At 40.8% G+C, this 18,984-nt stretch overlaps 1 protein-coding gene across 1 annotated transcript in view; it reads right to left on the bottom strand.

Annotated features, from left to right (window-relative positions):
- The window catches only part of RAB3IP (RAB3A interacting protein), a 52,257-nt gene extending 33,699 nt beyond the window's left edge, over window positions 1-18,558 (bottom strand). The window contains exon 1 of the mRNA XM_075209519.1: window positions 18,413-18,558. The gene's annotated coding sequence lies outside the window, so the exon portion shown is untranslated. The remainder of the gene's footprint in view (window positions 1-18,412) is intronic.
- Between the last annotated feature and the right edge of the window lie 426 nt (window positions 18,559-18,984).

Genomic DNA, 18,984 nt, shown 5'->3' with positions numbered 1-18,984 from the left:
TAAATGCATTTTGCCCCTATTAAGGTTATGTTTTATTTAACAGTTTTGGTTATTCAGTAAACAGAACCTCACTTTGTGTATTTGTATTTTATTATAATAAATGAAAGTTGCTATATTGCTTCCTAGGTCAAATTCAGTTATAATCTCCAGGAAATGTAGATCAAATGGTTTAATAGTTATGAAAAATTAATATACTACTATGCAATATATTCTTTAAAAAAAAAAAAAAAAAAAAAAGTAATAGAATTACAATATTTACAAAAAAAGAAATCATGCCTAACCGATCAAGAGAGTTTATTTCCAATTTATTGGTTAATAAACCTAAAAAGTAAAACATATAGACAGACATGACACTGCAGTGATAACTTTAATCCTCCAGATATCTGCAATTAATCATATGATTCTTCTACCAAGATGAAAAAATGTGTCCTTTTCTCTCTGTGGCAGCCATCCACCAATGGTGTAATACCTTGCTCAGCTGAGTAGAGACAGGAAACATTAAACACACTGGAAGCTATATAGAGGGACTCCTCTTTTCCTTCAGTGTCTTTTTCCTATCTCTCAGCTGAATTAGTTAATGCAGTGGGTTTTGCTTACTCACCAGTTCCTGGTGAACTAGATTGTCCCTGTGAAGCACCTGTGGGACTGCAAGCAGGGACAAAGTGGGTGGCTCAATGGCATCACTGTCTGCTATCTTGCACAGGCTTAGCAAGCGCAGGGCTAGATGCTGGTGCTCTTCACAGTCATATGAAGTGCAAAGGCGACAACTTCAAGGTCAATCCACTTTGCTGACTGCCGGAAGACAGGACATAATAAGACATGCTCGTTTATTCAATCAACTGCGGTGTTCCTATGCTGAACTTTGACTACAGACTGCTGTTGGGACACTAATTCAGCACCAGCGTGAGTTCTGCAGCCACAAAGCCTAAGCCATCTCCTAAACAACTGAAAAGGCTTACTGCAAGCTCTTGTTGTAGCCTGCAGGAAGTTCTTCCTTTCATCTTGCAAGATTACTATGTTTGTGCAATTTGTGATATAGCCTAACTGAAAAGTGATGCAGGGCTAGTATGTATAAACTGTTTCCAGGCCAAAAGAAACCCCGACTCAGCCCCCTGAACAAATTAAAGAAATAACTGTGTGGTATTGGCCTCAATACATGAAAAAATTGTCTCTAAAGAGGACTTACTTAGTATACGGACCCAGATCTCGAGTGCGGGGCTTAAATGAGCCTGACCCTCAGATTTTAGTGAATCCCTTAGTTCTCTTTGGAACTCGACTCAAAGGAGTCAGGTGAGTTTGGAGTGATCCAAGATTAACTAATTATCACAATATTAGCAATGTGTTACTTAAGCAAACAAAACCATGGATGATATAGGATATTCCTGCTTCAGCTTCATGTTAAAATCTTCTTTTTAGAGATAAACAGAGGAAAACCAGAACATTTTTAGTTCACACAGTTGTTAAAGATCTCATAAATAAAGAGTAGGATGCATGCAAAAAAAAAAAAAAAAAAGACAGCTTAAACTTAAAATGCTTAACCATTCCCTTTCAGGATGAGGAAGCATTCAAATGAGATTTAGTGCCTAAAGTTGATGCAGCAGTGGCTGGCTTATCTACAAGGACAACGATTTTGATAAAAGATGGTGGTTCACTTAATGGAGAATTATGTTAAGAAAAAGAGGATTTATGTACTTACGTTAAATCCGTTTCTCTGATAACGTCTGGGGGACACTGCTTACCATGGGTTGTGGAGGGAGCTTGGGGAGTTGGCACCTAACTAGTTAACTTTTAGTACTGCCGACAGACCCCTCCCCTCTACAATCCCCCTGCCCCCTCTTGCTCAGTTAATTAAAAAGCCCAAGGAGAAAAGGCCAGTCAAACAAGAGCACACAGAAGAAAAGCAGAAGGGAGGGATCGCAGTGTCCCCCAGATGGAATTAGAGAAACGGATTTAACGTAAGTACATAAATCCTCTTTTCTCTTTCATCCAGTCTGGGGGAAACTGCTTACCATGGGGACGTTCTAAAGCAACCCCCTAAGGGTGGGACTACTCTGAAAGCCCCGCTCGTAAAGCACTACGAGCGAAATTTGCATCCGCGGATGCAAAAACATTAAACTGGTAAAATTTTGTAAAGGTGTGGACAGAGGACCAGGTGGCTGCCCTACAAAGCTGGTCTGCAGAAGCCCCATTTCTCGCTGCTCAAGACGCCCCTACCGATCTGGTGGAATGGGCCGCAAGTCTCTCCGGCACAGGACGTTTAGCCTTTATGTAAGCTTGCTTGATGGTTGCCGTAATCCATCTTGCAATGGACTGTTTTGAGGCTGGCCAGCCTCTCTTATTGGCATCATAAAGAACAAACAGGGAATCAGTACGTCTAATCTGAGAAGTTCTTTTGACATAAACGCGGAGAGCCCTAACCACATCTAACTTTTCCATAGACTGTCGATCCGAATGGGAGGTAGATGAGAAGACCGGAACTACGATTTCCTGGTTCAGATGAAAAGCCGAAACTACCTTTGGAACGAAGGAAGGGAGGGTTCTTAACACCGCTCTGTCCTCGTGGAAAACCAGATATGGTTCCCGACAAGACAGAGCTCCTAATTCCGAAACTCTACGTGCAGATGCAATAGCCAAAAGAAAGAGGACCTTCCAGGTCAACCACTTCAAATCTGCCAGAAGCAATGGCTCAAAAGGAGGCCCTTTAAGCATATCCAGTACCAGGTTGAGATCCCATGGTGCTGTAGGTGGAACATAGGGAGGCTGAATATGCAAGACTCCCTATGGTGCTGTAGGCAGAACATAGGGAGGCTGAATATGTAAGACTCCCTGGAGGAAAGTCCTAACATCTGGTAAATCTGCTAATTTCAGGTGAAAAAATACTGAAAGAGCCGATACCTGGACCTTTAGAGAACCTAACCGAAGCCCTGCTTCCAGGCCATCCTGAGGGAAAGCCAACAAGCGAGGAAGACGAAAGGAGGACGAGTGACAAGTCCTATTTTCACACCATCTGATGTAGGCTCTCCAAATCCGGTGATAGATGCTGAAACTGGCTTTCTGGCTCGCATCATAGTGTTCACTACCCTGGAGGAAAAACCTCTAGCCCTCCAGAGGCTGGCTTCAACAGCCATGCCGTTAAAGTGAGCCGAGGTAAATTCTGGTGACGGAAGGCACCCTGCAGAAGAAGGTCGTCTTGAGACGGAAGACGGAAACCCTGTTCTTCCGCCATAGAGATTATGTCCGCGTACCAGACTCGGCGCGGCCATGAGGGAGCTATTAGAATTACTGGCAGACCACCCTGCCTTACTCGTCTGAGTACACGAGGAAGCATGGGGATCGGAGGAAACAGGTATCCCAACCTGAACTCCCATGGCATTGTCATAACATCCACTGCCACCGCTAAGGGGTCTCTTGCCCTTGCGCAAAACCTCTGAACCTTTCTGTTGTGTCTGGAGGCCATGAGATCTATGTCCGGAAGACCCCACCTCTGAACCAGAGACTGGAAAACTTCCGGATGGAGTGACCAGCATCATCTGGTTTCGACTTAGGTAGTTGGCCTCCCAATTTCTTATTCCTGGAATGTATACTGCCGATATTGCTGGAACATGCTGTTCTGCCCAAACCAGAATTTGAGCTGCAATATTCATTGCAGCTGCACTCCTGTGCCTGTTGACATATGCCACGGCCGTGGCATTGTCGGAGGGTGGCCCTGGAGGAGGGACTGGGCCCCCCGGAGGGCCAAAAGAATAGCCTTCAACTCTAGCACGTTTATTGACAGGGCTGATTCCTGAACCGACCAAAGCCCCTGGAGCCGGAGGTGCAGGATTACCGCACCCCCAACTTTTCAGGCTGGCTGGTGTCCATAATGAGCCCTAGGAAAACCATGCGTTGACACGGAACCAACTGGGATTTCTTTAAATTTATTAGCCATCCATGGCCCTCGAGAACCGCCAAGGTGAGGGATAAGTGATGACGTAAGCCATTTTCTGTGGAGGATTTGATGAGCAGGTCATCCAAATAAGGCACGACCTGAACTCCCTGAAGGTGAAGACATGCTGCCATTACTGACATGATCTTCGTGAAAACCCTCGGCGCTGTTGAGAGGCCGAAGGGGAGGGCCCGAAACTGATAGTGGAAGGACCCCACCGAGAATCTTAGGAGGGACTGATGGTGGATCCAAATGGGAATGTGAAGGTATGCGTCTTTTATGTCTATGGACGCCATAAACTGATCCTTCTCTAAGCCGTTTATTACCGACCTTAGGGATTCCATCCGAAATTTGTCCACCCGTAAGTGCACATTGAGGCCCTTTAGGTTTAGGATGTGACGAAAGGAGCCGTCCGGCTTCTTGACCAGAAACAGGTTTGAATAAAACCCCTGTCCCTTCTGGAAATCTGGGACCCTGCAGATAACTCTTTGAGAAAGAAGAGAGGCGACACAATCCTGTATCGCCTGCCTTCTTGATGGATCTCGGGGTAGCAGAGTTAGGAAAAATGATGTGGGGCTGGTCCCAGCAAGTCTATCCTGTACCCCTCTGATATGATACCCCGAATCCAAGGATCTTGGGAGGACGCTGCCCACTGTTCCTGAAACAAAGACAGACGTCCCCCCACTGGCGCCCCCTCCGGAATAGAGTGGTCATCAGGACGCAGGCTTCTCCTGGGTCTTGGAGGCCTGGCGCCTAGCTGCAAACGAGGATCTCCCCCTGGCAGAGGAGCCTTGAGAATTGGGCTGTCTGCCTCTAAAGGACTGTCCTCTAGGTAAGGAGGTTCCCCGAAAGGGCTGACGAAAAGAGCTGACCCAAGGGTTCCGGCTCCTGCTAGGGAATACTGGCAAGAAAGTGCTTTTGCCTCCAGTCGCCTGAGAGATCAGGGTATCCAATTCCGGGCCGAACAAACCTGCTGCTGAAAAAGGAATAGTTTCCACGGACTTTTTTGATTCCGCATCTCCTTCCCAGGATTTCAGCCATAACGTTCTTCTTGCTGAGATAGAGGCAGCCTGAATAGAAGAGGATATAGCCGCTGTGTTCTGGGCCACCTCATAAAGGTACCCCGATGCCTCCTTCAAATGCAAAGCCAGGGGAAGTAAATCAGAGTCCTGTAATGCCTCTGTCAGCTGGTCTGCCCATGCTTCCATGGCCCTAGCAACCCAAGCTGAAGCAAATGTGGGCCTAAAGGAAGAACCCGCAAATATAGATTTCAGCTGGGATTCCACTTTGCGGTCATTTACATCCTGCAGAGATGCAGATCCTGGGGCTGGGAATAAAGTGTGTTTGGCCAATCGGGCTATTGGAATATCCACTTTGGGAATGCTCTCCCAGCGAACCACATCCTCTTCCTGCAATGGGTACAGGGAAGAGAACCTTTTGGAACAGTGAATCTTTTATCAGGCTGTTTCCAGGCTCCTTCTGCAATATCCTTAAGTTCTACGGAAGGGAGAAAACGGATAGCCTTTCTTTTGGCCTTCTTAAAGAGACTTCTGTCTCTAGGAGTAGGATCCTCCGGTTCTGGGAGGTCCAACGCTTGTCTAACTGCTAAAACCAAATCGTTAATAAATTGGCTTTTAGAGCTTTCTTCCTGTCCCAAAGTAAGAACCTGGTCAGGATCAGAATTAACTTCCCCCTCTTCCTCTGAAAACTCCTCCGTATCTGAAAGGACCATAAGAGTATTATCAGATCTGGGCCGCTTTCTTCTAGCAGGCGGAATGTTTGGGGATTCAAGCAACTGGTTCAGTTTATCAAAACCCTTTATAAATGCTGCGGACCATGGCAGGTCTGTAGGGACAGTGGCTTGGTCAGTCTGTAATGAGGAAGATCCTGGTATAGACGTTCCCCTAGAACCAGAGGAAGCAGGGAGGCCCAACGGTGTATTTGGATTATTAGCCACCGAAGTTGCCACACTAGACCACAATTGATTGGATTGAAAAACCATCTGTGCTAAAGAGGAAACCGACTGTGTCAGGGAGGCCACCCAGGCCAGTTCCTCTAATGGAGGGGCTGAAACCTGTTGGGTTTGCGCAGGGGGGACCCCCACTTCACAAACAGAGCAGAGCGCCGACGGGTCCTTCTGCCCACAAGGTAATTTTACATGACATTTTGAACATGTGAAATATTTTGCCATAGGGCCCTTTCCCTTATCTGACATTTCTAATAAAAGAAGGCACACCAAACACACAGACTAGAGAGAGAGATATAAATGTGTGGAGCGAAAAGAGTAAACTATAAGAATCAACTAATCTAAATATAAAAGTTGTACTTGTAATATTTTAAAACACAAAATAATACTTAAGCAGGTAGGAGAACTATAATATAAATCTACTAGCCCACTTGTACACAGCAATATCAGAAAATGTGTTTAAATAAATCAGATACTCAGCCCATAGGCCAAACAGGGGAGAAGTCCAACAGCAGTTCCTGGTGCCTGCTCCCTCAGCCTTGTTCTCTCTTCCCGGGTTTCTCCTTGGCGCCAGAAGACTGGTATAAACCATCTCTCTCTCTGGAAGGAGGGGGAGCTCTATGTGTTAACTCCACCCTTCAGTAATGCTGCTTCTGCAGTGACTCTGTGGCCAAATAGAAAAAAATAAAAAGTATTCTGTGGCAGAGTAGTGGAGACCTCCATGGCAGCGGAAGATACCCGATGCCCACTCCTATGCATGAGGTGGGATCCAGGTATAGCCCCCTTCTTTTGCCTGCAGCGACTCTGTGCCCCTTCCGAAATCCAAAATGGCCGCCACCATATGAAACATCCGATAACCGGCGCTCTATGCCTGCAGTGGCAGCGCCGGTTATCGGGGAGGCTCCAGGAGTGACAGCGGTCCTGTGAGACCGCTTGTCACTCCCAATTCAGACACCCGTTCCTCCTGTCCCTGTCAGTGAGAGCCGCTGGCTCCCAACTGACAGGGGAGTGCCTGCGCTGCTACTGCTGTGAGTGTGTACTCTATAGTAGAACACACTCCAGCACTGCCACCTGTAAAAAAAGGATTAAAAAAATAAAAAGAATGAAATAAAAGAATAAAATTACACTAAGTACTTAAAAACACTGCCCAACGCCGCGAGCACCTAAAAAAAATTGAGCAGGAGGGGGCAGGGGGATTGTAAAGGGGATGGGTCTGTCGGCAGTACTAAAAGTTAACTAGTTAGGTGCCAACTCCCCAAGCTCCCTACACAACCCATGGTAAGCAGTGTCCCCCAGACTGGATGAAAGAGAAATACAGATTTCTTCAGGAAGATAATAAAGCCCATTAAGTCCAATGGAGTTTCAGTTTTAGAGCACCTACAGTTTGGACAGAGAACCTATATAAGAATGCACAAGATGAAAGAACTAGACACTAGTTAATAAAAAAAAAAAATTAATACAAAATAAATTTATTTTTGGTGTGAAACTTGTCGAGTTAATTTACTTTTCATCTAGAACTATGTCTCCTGCAGTGTTAGCCAGAAGAGCCTTGTGGTTGGGACAGATTGGGGAAGATTCACATTCAAAAATGTGTTTAACACTTCCATTTGTAGGAGATATTCTATTTGGAGAAAAGCTGAACACAATGATTCAAAAATTCACTGGAGGTAAATTAACTTCTACAGAATCCTAAAAAAAAAGGGAATGCATCTTAGCAAAATCCTTATTTCCATCATCTCTAGTAAACTTGAAGCCATAACAGGAATCTACAGACTATAGAAAAACAGGCAATTGCTCCTGTTCCAATGACACAGAGAGACAAAGGCTTTTATCTTAAAATATTCCTAGAAAAATCATCAGATATGAACAGTTCTCGATCTGAGACATCTCAATCAATTAATTTTTTGCAAAACATCTCTACATGGAATGAATACAGTCCATTCTACATAGAGAAAGTGGATTTTCTTACTTCAATGGATCTTCAAGATGCGTACCTAAACATTCCTACTATAGCTCATCATTCCTCAGATTTTTTTTGGTGGGACTCCATTTCCAGTTCACGCTTCTTCTATTCAGACTAGTTTGCATGGATGCTCTCAGAAAACAAGGAATCAGAGCACAAATACAGCCAAATACAGAACAGTCCAGGTCATAAATTTCCCAAAGGAACATGGCTGGATAATCCATGCACAAAAAGTCAACTAGAGCCGTCTCAACAGCTACAATACTTGGAAGTTCAAAAAACACATATCAAAGGCCATAATATCTCTATTAAAAGAAAGACTTGTCAAAATTCAGCAACTAGCTTATCAGCTTCAGTCTCAGCAAAGGGTGTCGATAAGAAAATGTGCTGCCATCTCCTTGAAAATTTCTCATGCACAATATGCATTTTTCCTTGGGCAAGATAGCAAATTAGAGATTTCCAATTGGACATAATCAGTGGGATCACAATTTAACATCCCTAAATCAACCCATCAAGCTACAAAGAAATTTTTGCTGTGGCAAAATCCTATAATGACATGTCCTTCATAAAAATAATTGGTTGTGATGACTATAGACTCCAGCTCCAGAGGTTGGGGTTTTCATCTAAATACAAAAGTGGTCCAAGTAGTGTAGCTATAGAACAAATGATATCTGCATGTAAAAATGAGGGCTGTATGGCATGCCATTCAGCATTTTCAACCCCTCTCTTAACATACAAGTATCTCAAAGAGTTCTCAGATAAATTGGACAGTAGTTGCTTTCTTAAACTGCCAATGTGGCACAAGAAGCAGGACCATGATGGTAAAAGTATCTAAAATTATGTTGTGGGCAAAAAACAATTTGATATCCCTTTCCACATTGCATGTAGCAGGCAAAAACAAGATAGCAGATTAGGCAATATCAAATCCATTCAGGAAAATGGACCTTACACAAGAAAGTTTTTTACCTTCTAGTATAAAAGTATGGGATACCTCAAATAGTTTTGATGGCAACATCCTCAAACACCAAGGTGACTCAATTTTATTCCCATCACAGGGACATCAGGACAATAGAAAGAGATGCTTCATCAATTCTGTAGAACTTCCAACTACAGTATGTGTTTCTTCCTTTTCCTCTTATTGCCCACATTCTGCAGGAGATAAAAAGAGAAGCAGGGCTTCCTCTTTGGCCATGCCAAACGTGGTGTGCAGTGGCTGGCAGAAAGCTCCTCGAACAGCTTTGGCTTCTGCCACCTCAGACGGATCTTCTACATCGGGGACCGATCCCTCCATCCCAATCCAAATACTCTGTCTTAGAGGTTGATTCAGCAGTCTGTGACAAAGTAATTCAGGTACTTCTTAAAGCTAGAACGCAAAACTCTTCTTATAACTATTAGAGGATTTGGAAGATATTTATTCTCTAGTGCAAAGATAGATTTTTGGATACTGATTCTGCGACCATCCCACAATTTCTGAATTTGCTGCAGGAGGGACTGGATATGTCTCTTGCTTTCAATACCCTTAAAGCTCAAGTGTCAGCTGTCAATGTTTTTCTGGACACCAGATTGACATAGAAACATAAATGAAACAAATGCTAATAATTTGTTTATACGTATTTATGGAAAGAGAGCAACATAACAATTCTGTCTCTGACAGGGAAGGGGTGTTGTTTTATTGGGCAGTGTGATCTACAAAGCACACGCTGATGTTTCCAAAATAATTTTTTTTCTGTGGAATTATTTTTTAATAATAGGGCAGTGGGGATACAAAAGGCCATCTGTATATCTCAGTTCCAGAACAGCTCAACATTTAGGCAGAAAAACAGGTATTGCTCTGTTAAACCAAGCACATAATCAACCATTATAAATACTGTGCATCTTGCAGACACTGTTCTACAGGAATCAAAGTGTTAAAAAATGTAGAACAACAAAGCTGTTTGTCCAAAATCGCATGTACCCATGCTATTCTAAACATGAATAAAAGAAATATAATTATAAAACATTAAAAATAAAGATTCAATTCAGCAAGTGGTTTAATGCCATCCTCAATCATCCTATTTATCTCCTCAGGTTACCCTATTACCACCCTCTACACAGCGAAAACAAGACAACAACCCTCTGACCAATATAGTTGTGTAACTGATCATACAGCACATTAAATACTTTTTAACCTTTGCATTCTAGCTGGACTAATATGCAATATGATGCAACACTTACCCTTGTGTATCAAATAATTGATCCATAGACTGTAAACTTACAAGCAGGGCCCTCTTACCCCTCTGTATATTTTACCGGTATTGTTTTATTACTGGCTGTTCCAAATTGTAAAGCGCTACGGAATCTGCTGGAGCTATAAATGATGATGATGCCATATAATGAGATCTAACCCCATAGTTAAAAGACACCACATACAGAATACAAAGTAAATTTTTATTATATGTTCTACATCACAAGATACATACTATTTAAGTATGCAATAAATATTTAAATACATTTTGAATTAAACATCTAATTACACATATTGTAACTAAATTTTAAAAATGAATGGTTACAAATATTGATCTACAGCAATGTGGCCACTGTTCGTTTTGATAGGGGTGAGCTCTAGGAATGTTATTCTCATGTTACAGTAAATTGGAATTGATAGATTATCTTCTCAACTAAAAGGCAAAAATCTGTCCTGTGCAAGGGTGGAATTACATAGCACAGTAGGAGAGCAAATATGAGATAGGCTTCTCATAAATGTTTAATGCTTTTTAGAAGGGAGCTTTAAGTAGGAATACAAAGGGAAAAACAGTAAGTACAATGCACAACAGTTGCCGAATACTAGAATAGACTTGAAACACAGACAGCATGATCTCTCAGCTGATACCTGGTGACAACTTTCCAATATTATGCAAAAGGCCCATAAAAGTTGGAAACAATTCGCAAAGTCTAAGAAATAGAAAGGAAACATCCAATATGAATATTAATGCACATGTATGTTTTAAAATGTACCTATGACCCCCATATCAAATGTAGCCGTTGTTTTTTTGAAGAAACCAATGTAAAATTTCAAATAATTTCCGTAGATCAGGGGTTCTCAATATATGTTATGTGTAAAAAAAAAAAGGTATATAATCAGAGGGAGCAATTATTAAACATCTATAATCAATTGTGTGCACTTGGTAACCTTTTAAAATAAGATGGCACATATGACTACTGCTATAACTGTCTTGAATTTCCAGGGATTTCTATATCAGACACAAGGCTGCCTCCATTGCCTCTAATTGCCCAGCGTTGGTGACCAAATTGAAGCTAGTGGTACATGCTCTCACATCCAAGTCAAAGGAAAGAATTGCAATCACATTACCAGTCCTGAAAAAACACAAAAACAAGTAACACTGAGACGCTCCGAGCTTGAATCGGACGTGGCTGTGTGCACTTGAGTTTAGCACAACCCTACTGTACATTGACTATGTACAAAATTGTAGGCTGAAGTAAGCGTCCTTTGCGTTAGAAGATGGAGCGGACAAGGCTGAGTTTACTGGCATATGCCCTGGTTCTGGGCATGTGCAATGTGATTTTGCGTTCGATACGTTCATAATTGGCAGATATGCGCCTTGATGACTTGGGCCCATAGTGTGCAACCTGAACAGAGACTGAAATAAAAATTGTTTTAATTTGAACACATTATGACACAGCATTAAGGGCATGTTTTGACTGCACAACAACATGCCATAATACACAGCTGTTTACTGCATTGCAAAGCATCACTAATGTCTAGGGCTCTGAATAATTTGTTTTGTGAGTTTAGGCAAGCATTTATGTTCTTTTATAATCACAAAACATCAAAACATGTAATTGTTAATACAATGCTGCCCTGCGTGTATGCTGAGTTTTGGACATCATTAGTCAATTATACCATTAAGTTGGGCAGCACGGTGGCTAAGTGGTTAGCACTTCTGCCTTACAGCACTGGGGTCATGAGTTCAATTCCCGACCATGGCCTTATCTGTGAGGAATTTGTATGCTCTCCTCGTGTTTGTGTGGGTTTCCTCCGGGTGCTCCGGTTTCCTCCCACACTCCAAAAACATACTGGTAGGTTAATTGGCTGCTAACAAATTGCCCTTAGTCTCTCCCGGTCTGTCTGTGTGTGTGTATATGTTAGGAAATTTAGACTGTAAGCTCCAATGGGGCAGGGACTGATGTGAATGAGTTCTCTGTACAGCGCTGCGGAATTAGTGGCGCTATATAAATAAATGGTGATGATGATGATGATGATGAATTACTTATACTATGCCATACTCCTCTTTGGATAGAAATATCTATTAAAGTGTTCATTTTACTCCACAGAAAACCAATAGGCTTTATCACTAGCATATTAATCTTCCTTAAGATGCAGTAAAAGAAAAATCAGATAAAAAGGAGCAAATATTGTTGTTATATCTAAGAGCAAAGATCAACAAATCTGCCCAAAAAGAAAAATATTTTTCTGAATGTGGACTTCCCTTTTAGAACAGTGAAATAATGAAATATCCAATACTATAGCAAACATTTTGATGGAGGTTTAGTTTCATGAATGCAATAACTGGACTAAGTTAATAAAAGCCACAAACATAAAAAGTTAATCAATTCAGAAACATGATTGACATGTGGTATGTAAGGAATGTGTCCACTACCTTCTCTACTTAATCAACAACTCCTTATACACGGAAGTAGGGTTTATTCTGCATTTATTTTCTAGGAATGTTCACTGTAACACAGAACCATAGGTTACTCTGTGTAATATATTTCAGCTAACTTATGGATAAGTTCGCATCTCCAAATGGAGCCAAGAATTTCCAATGAACATGAAGGTATACAATTCTAGTGAATTTCATTAAGCTCAGCAATAAAACAAATTGGAATCTAGTACATAAATAATTAGTTGTTAAATCAAGAAGTATTATAGTGGATAGTAAATGCAGTTAAAAACATGCATAAGTTGAAACTAGATTATCAGACCTTTTATTACAAACATTCTAAAGTTGATACTGAAGAAAACTTACATAAAACAATTTTTATAAAAATGTATTGTGACAGACTGAAAAATGCTATGTTAGCCATCCTTTATAAACTAGCTACAATGTTTACCTATTTTTGAGCTATAACGGTACACAGTATTTTTCCAGCTTAAAAATAAAAGCACAGCGCTGATACTTCCAGTGTGGTATAGCTCTGGGAATGACACATAAGTGAATGGGAAACATTCCTTCCATCATAAAAGATGCTGTATCTCTTCCCCCCCCCCCCCCCCCCCCCCAAAAAAAAAAAAAAACACTGCCTGCCTTCACACTAGTAAAACCACAACTTAAAGGGTTACACCACTAAGATGGTATTGGTTAACGAAACTTCTACATACCGGGTAGAAGAAGTCTGAACAGAAATTACCTCCATTGGAGAGATGCTTTATTTGGTTCTACTTGTGGGGGGCAGATGTTGTGTGCAGTTTTCCTTTTAGCGCCAATAAATACAAACAAGTGTATTGCCAACAATTAAACAAAGTTGGTACACACTACAGAAACAGCAAGGTGGGCTATAATTCCCATGAAACAGCTACAGTTGTCAAAGACACTTCTGGAAATTTTGTTAGCAGCAGTAGCAAACACATACGAAACATAGACTATCCTTGAAAGCTTCTGATCAGATTACTTTAACAACAGATGCAGATGCTAGGTCAGATGGGTTAAGAAGACCATCTGCACGCAAGTGGAATGGTCAACTTAGCAACAGGAATATCTAAGAGTTGGGCAATCAAAATCCAAACAACTTGATCGCTGTTAAGTATACCAAACAATAGAGTTGATTCACAATCAGGTTCACTTCTCTTCACAACAGAACATCTTTAAACTAGTTGGGAGTGCCATCTCCAGCAACTGCAGTCTACATTTCAGGTCCCAGAAGCTGGGTTAATTATTACTGTATTGCTTCAAAGACCTAACACACCAACGTCTTCTTCAACCAGTGTAATGTTAATTTTTTATGTCTTTAATGCAAGAGGGAGGATGCTGCAGAAGAATTCTAGCAGTTCCTAGCAGCCAAGTATATTTTGGCTCTCAAACCTGATTGTGATAACTGATGCCCTCTAAACACTCACTTCACTAACATTTTTGAGCCAGCACTCAATATACAAAGCACATTCTGCCAAGCAGATTGAGAGGAAGATAATGCATCCTAAACATTTATATAAAAAGATAGGCATGAGAATCTTAGCTGCCAAGAGACAGCCATTATCTAAAACAGATTAAAGGGCTTGGTCAATTTTCCATAGTGTACAATTACACAGCAAACAAAGCCTCAGCAGAAATTATATTAACAATTATGTTGGCAGAAGCAAATCTATAAGTAAAGCTAGGTACACACTACAGGGTTTTTGTCCAATGATTGGCTCAACCAGCTGACATACGACCGCTCGTTCGAAAGTCGGGTCAGTGTGGGTAGTGACACGATGGTCGAAAGTCTGCCCAAATAGTCGATTACCGCCTCATTTGGTTGGTCGTAGCGTTCAATTTTTTCCGATCAATCACCTAACGACCATGCAGTGTGTATGCAGTCATGCTGACGATCCCCATAGAGTTTACAGAGTCAGGCTCTTTTCAGCCGATGTTAGCACTGAATGTCAAAGTGAATAAATGTAGAGAGTGCTGTAGCAGGAATAATTCATTTGTTCGTTCTGAGACAGAATATTTCGTTTCAGAGTCACAGAAGGCGGTTTTAATCAGTGTGACAAAGTGACAGTAGTGAATGAATTAATATTGTGCTGTCATTCTCCAGACTAGAGGACCAGACAAACGACCAGATGAAGAGCACAAATCTGAAGGTAAATCGTGTCAGTGTGTATGCATGAATCGTCAGACTGATAGGACCTTCAGTCGTAGGTATAATCGTTTGAGATAACACGTCGGTCTGAACAATATTTCAGTGTGCACCCAGCTTAAGCCTAACACAACATTTAGGACACCAGTATCAGCCCTTTGTCATTTACAGAACAAAGATCCATCCAAACCAAAATCTGCCCCGCATGTCAACATACTTTTTCCAGCAGGAAACATCGTTTTTACTTCTGGAATTTGGGATTTTCCTGTTAAAAACACGACTGTTGGCAGGTATGAACAAATTCTGCGTAATTATATATATATATATATATACACACACACACACACACACAAGTTAACTCGTGCATGATACTCATGCATTCTAGTCAAATCAAGATACTTAAGGTCTTAAAAAGGTTCTTGTCATGCATTTGGGCCTAGCCCAGGACTCCTCAGGGGAAGATCGTTACTTCCCGACGCAAGCGCCCTTTTTAATGTGTGTTCATGAGGTAAAATTACCTCCCGAAAATGAGTTTGAGCCCTACCAAATTTCAGCCCTTTTTGAAATTTGTTTCCCACACACACTAAGAATTTAGTAGGTCATTGTATAACTCTGCCCAGCAGGTGGCGCTGCAACTTGGGGGTTTTTTTCCACACACACACAGACGCCACTAAGCATTTATATATTAGATGTGTATATTATACAAACACACACACACACACACACATATACACACACATATATACACACAGTAAGAGAGAACAATTTGAACAAACTATGAGCAATAATAAAGTGACAAAACTATGAAGCAATAGGTGTCAAGACTATGAGCTTACAATGTAAGAGGAGGCTAGAGATTACAATGTAAGAGGTGTGGGAAGTACAAGACACAGGGGCTGGATCTGTACAAAGGACCAGCCAGGTGTATAAACTAATACTTAAGCACCATGTGTTGTATGAACTTGCAGGTCATTTTTACATTAGAAATAAAGCACACCAAGGAGCCTGTAAAAGGTCATTTACTAGTGTACACAGCACATTCATTTTCTTTAAAATGCTCTTATTTGACCAACTCACGCTGACCTAGATGGCCTTCTGCATTTGAGAAGTTCCTCCATACATGCTTTGTGCAGTCAATAGCGGGATACTTAGAAGGGAGAACACACAAGGCAGAAAAAGTAAAAATTTCACTACAAAGTTCTGCCTACTATCAATTTAGAGCTGTACCTTTATTGAACCAAAACTTTTACATTAATCTCTTAAAATGTTGCTCATTCTTGCGTCTTCACACCTTAAGTCATGTGAGTACTTGGGGACATTGATACTGTCTTTATTTTATATGTCACAATTATCATTTTACACGGTACTACATTGATAGAAGAGCACTTACAAGTGTGCTTCCTGCCCTAATTTAGCAAGCTTTAAAACCGTAAAATATTGTAAAGGCCCATATGCACATGATGCACTGCATCCACAGGAAGGGATTGGCCATAACCTCCCTGGTGTACAAAAACGCATATACAGATGAGGCTGTGATAATGAACACAGGCCCCTCCCGGCTGCAGACACCATAGAAGCTGTACACCCATCCAATACACTAGTTCCGCCTTTGCTTGTGAAGTGTCACGTCACTTTTCTAGGAGGATCTTTATTAAATATTTTTTTAAGTTTCACAGAAGATGCTTAATCCACAGCAAAGTTAAACTGCAGTTCATAGCATTGCTCTTGCTATTTTTGAAGAGCCAATTTTCTATTTAAAAACAAAACAAAACACACAGCTAGACTGCAAATTTATAACTTGCACGTTATGTTTTGACTAGTGTACATAATGTACATCATGTGGATCAAAATCCTTCCTGTTTATTATACTGCCAAATTCTAATGCAGTATTTACCTTAAATTGGAAGCCTCATCTACAAGAAAATAATATTTAGTTATGCAAATATAGATTAAATCCTATTTTTATTTATGGACATGTAATACCCAAAATAAACATGTATTCTTATCGTTTTTAGTTTAGTGACAGGATACTTAGCTATGTAATCAGTATAGTCACATGTTTCTGTAAACTGGACTATCCAAATTAAACCTCACAATCCCGTGTGGCAACAAGCTGCCATTTAACAATTATGCAATGAAAGCCATTGAAAAGAAAATGAAAGAAAAAGAATTCAACAAAATACTGTAAGGTACAAGCAATTTCAACAAACATCAAAATGTCTGGGCCACTTTTATTTTATGAAACCCTTTAAATTCATGTGCCTAATAAAAATATCAATTTGCATGTAATGTGATTAATGCTGCATTGTCTCTGTAACACTTCCGTCATTAATATAAAGCTAAAAACAATAAATCATATCACATTACTCTGCTGGGCATGTTTATCTGTGGCAGTGATTTGTTTTTGTACATACAATGTTATACATTATTATTTCCGTTACACAGCACAAAGTACTAAATATAAAAGTTCTAAATGTTACACAAAGCAAACATACATACTGGAATATCGCATCTACCATGTACAAAATATGCACTGTAATCCTAAACATAAACAAGCTTTATTACATCTTAAATAGAGACTAAGATCGTTCAATCCTAATCCAGACAACACAAGGGATTATTTTCTAGGTACTCTGCCACTTTAAAGTTTAAACACAGAGCTATGACAACTGAGAAAATGATGAAGTGCAAAATATCAGTGCCCATAAGCAAATAGGTTCATGTACATAATTATAAAGTTTCTAAACATGATGACCGTACAATATATGACCTACAATATCAATGTCAGATCAATTTATTTTGAAACTGCACTCCTAAAGCCAAAATGCACAGAATGTCTGAATTAAATAGAGCATGTCACATGGGTGAACTATGCAGGTATGTCATTAAATCATCTGAAAATCATTGAGTAATGAACTCTGGGCTGAGTCATCTTGAGATGACAGTCAAATCTTGAGAAGTACCTAAAAACCATGTATTGTATACTAACAATTTCTATGTATGTCAGGTACAGTTTTCCTCATCTTATTACAGATGAGTCACTTAAGTAAATTAATCTGCTTAAGGTTGTTGGTGGGAACCTTCATTTAATGGGCCTTGCTTACTGCAAGATATTAAGGGACTTCTTTAGGAAAGATATGTGCATAAGTTGCCAATTGTTACTAATTTAGAGGTCATAATATTTAAAGGTTTGTCCCCTTGAAATGACAATATTCCAATATTGACCAATAGCACAATTTTTCTTATTCTGTATAATTAATGCCATTTTCATTGGTTGTTTTTGTTCACTAAGTTTTAGAATACAATGTCTATTGAAGAAGGCTAGTAAAAGTGCAGAACATTATAACTAATATTAGTGAGTATGCCCTGATGAGAAGGTATATTCAAACAACATAACCAATGCCATAATGTAAAATGTTCATAGAAATTATGTTATGTTGGCAACTAGCCATCTGAAATCGTCTGTATGTACTAGTGTTTTAACGAGACAAGAAATACTAAGAACGCCCTCTGTGTAACCCCACTCCTTCCAGGGCACTAGTGGGTAAATATGGAAGCTATTACATGCACTCTGGTGTCTGCAGCAGGCACCTCTCACACACAATGACAGGGCGCGTTCACGCACCTCTCCAGGGAAACGTCAGACTGAAGGAGCAGCGGCCACTGCCCTCTTACACCCCAACTTCCACAAGCACTACACCCCAACACTAAACCAGTCATTTACCTGTGTGCGCCGCAAGAATAATACGAGACAGAGATTAAGTCCAAGTTGTACCCGCGCAGCGCGTCACCCACAGAGACGGGCAGGTGCACAATGAGAACACAGGGACAGAGAGACACCGGCGGATCCGCCTCAGTGACATCACTTGAGCACAAGCGACCAATCAGCGCGCAAAGAATTGCTGCACCTGCGTGAAGCCAGTACTGTATTCCAATTTCATTGCTGGCCGATTGTGTCTGCCCGTGACGTCAGAATGTGCAGTGCACGGGCATTACACAGATCCTGGCTTCTGTGTATGGCAGATACTTTGGTCTGTAAGGAGATTGGTGACCATGAAACAGCCAGCTTATATTGTTCTTTGAACGGTGCATTTGAGTGCAATAGCATATCATTTTAATATTCATTTTGTCAGGACATATCATACGATGTAAATCTCCAATGGTAGCGTGATTGCGATCCACCAATAAGTGGTATGTGCTTTACCTAGCCCAGTGTTTCATTCTATGCAATGTAACAAGATAACTACACTGTTGTATGCAAAACACTTAAAATAAATTGCAAGTTTACAACCAATT

Source organism: Mixophyes fleayi, chromosome 4 (genome assembly GCF_038048845.1).
Source record: "Mixophyes fleayi isolate aMixFle1 chromosome 4, aMixFle1.hap1, whole genome shotgun sequence".
In the NCBI taxonomy this organism is placed as follows: Eukaryota; Metazoa; Chordata; class Amphibia; order Anura; family Limnodynastidae; genus Mixophyes; species Mixophyes fleayi.
Note: the sequence above shows the minus strand (reverse complement) of the source record. Positions and strands in the feature narration are given on the sequence as shown.